This window comes from Gadus morhua, chromosome 13, assembly GCF_902167405.1.
Source record: "Gadus morhua chromosome 13, gadMor3.0, whole genome shotgun sequence".
NCBI classification, from domain to species: Eukaryota; Metazoa; Chordata; class Actinopteri; order Gadiformes; family Gadidae; genus Gadus; species Gadus morhua.
In genome coordinates, this window is record NC_044060.1 from 11088877 (window position 1) to 11091376 (window position 2500).

Here is a 2500-nt window from a genome sequence, read left to right on the forward strand (position 1 = left end):
ATCCAAACAAGCAGCTTGGAATCCGTCTCTATGGCCTCATCTTATCTCTCCTCTTCTACTTTTCTTTTTTAGTCCGTTCCTTCTTATTTTCTCTCAAGCACAGAACAAAAACACACACATGAATTCATGCATTGGTATCAAAGGCGTTTGGTGTCAGATGAGGAAAATCACTGGTATATTAAATATTACGCCGCATCACAAGTCGACTACAATCAATGCAGAGGTTGAATTATAAGTGAAAAGTCATGGAAATGGATATGAAGATGCAAAATAAATTTTAAACACAGTAAATAAGAACAAATAATTGATGGTATTTTATACTTTATACAGATGAAAAGAGTCTGAGGTTGGCAGCTGATTGGTTGGGTGGGGATGGAAGAGACATCCACAGCTGCACACGTACATTCATACGCACACACACACACACACACACACACACACACACACACACACACACACACACACACACAGACACAGACACAGACACAGACACACACACACACACACACACACACACACACACACACACAGACATACACACACACGGACACACACAAACACACACATGGACACACACAAACACACTCACACACAGACCACGAGACTGCATTTATGTGATAAAACCTTTTTTAACAATCGTCAGTATTGAGTTTATGGCCATTGGTGAAACGGCCACACTGAACCTCAAGAGGAATAGACCTATGGAGTACAATAACACACATTACATTCACATTGAACACAGTCGTAGAGGGAGGTATTATGGATCCAAACGCTACTCTCTGAGAACTAAAGGGAGAAAAAAAGAAACACAACTTTCAGTGTATTACTTTGCTGACCGTGGAATAAAGACACCATATCCTAGGTCACCATAGTGTATTGATGTGAACGCATTGAACAAACTATAGAAATCTCCTTTATTGACTAGTGTGGTCTGACTTCGGTTGACGTTGATTTGGTGAAGAAGGTTCATAGTTACTGGCTGCGATAAGAGGAGGAGCTCATTTGACTGTGATCGAAACTTGCAATTGAAGGCGCTATTGGAGGCGCTATTGAAGGCGTTATTCAACATGTTAAATAACGTATTAAAAAGCAGTCGAAAAACACCTTACTTAACGCTGCGGAGGAGTTGAGGAAAAGCGGCTCCACTGGCGCATGATGGGTTAATACAACGGCCCAAAAATGCAGCATTATGGACGCTTAAACACCGTAGTTTACGTCCATTTGAATCAATACACGTCTAAAATTAGTCGTGGTTTTTACCCTTTCGGTATTCCATGCCACACATACACACATATACACACAAACACATACATACATGCATACATACATACATACATACATACATACATACATACATACATACATACATACATACATACATACATACATACATACATACATACATACATACATACATACATACATACATACCTTCATCAACACATACATACATACATACATACATACATACATACATACATACATACATACATACATACATACATACATACATACATACATACATACATACATACATACATACATACATACATGCAAACATACTGAAACAAATACAAATATGCATGCATGGGCTCTCAGGGAGTAAGGGGCTGATAGGTCACGAGGCCAAAGCTGGATGATAATGAGGACGTCGTGCATGAATGTATGCTACATTGTGTTCCAGTTTGAGCATGTGTGTGTGTGTGTGTGTGTGTGTGTGTGTGACTGAGCGAGAGCGAGAGAGAAAGTGAGTGTGTGAGTGCCTCTGTTTGAGAGGTAGAGAGTCTGTGTGTGTGTGCGTGGGTTTGTGTGTGTGAGCGATCGCATGTGTGTGTGTATCCGTGCGGCGTGCGTGCGTGCGCGTGTGTGTGTGATTGTGTGTGTTTGTATGTGAGAGTGAGCGATCATGTGTTTGTGTGTGTGTATGCTTGTATGTGAGAGTGAACGATCATGTGTGTGTTTGTGTGTGTGTGGGAGAGGGAGCGTCTCTGTGTGTGTGTGACCCTTTGACATCGCGGTGCTGCTTCATTAGCAGCATATGAGGGCAGATAATGTCGAGCTGTAACTCTTCTGTTAAGCTTGTGATGCACTGCAGCCCTGGAGGGCATCAATACTCTCCTAACAACACACATGCACACACAGCTGTGTGTGTGTGTGTGTGTGTGTGTGTGTGTGTGTGTGTGTGTGTGTGTGTGTGTGTGTGTGTGTGTGTGTCTGTGTGTGTGTGTGTCTGTGTGTGTGTGTGTGTGTCTTTGTGTGTGTGTATGTGTGTGTGTGTTCGTGTGCGTCTGTGTGTGTGCGTCTGTGTGTGTGTGTATGTGTGTGTGTGTGTTCGTGTGCATTACCAGGTTTGATAGAGACTTATACAATGTTTTTGAATGTCTGTTCAGATAACGTGTGTGCTTGCGTGTGCTTGAGTGTGTGTGTGTGTGTGTGTGTGTCTGTGTGTGTGTGTCTGTGTGTGTGTGTGTGTCTTTGTGTGTGTGTATGTGTGTGTGTG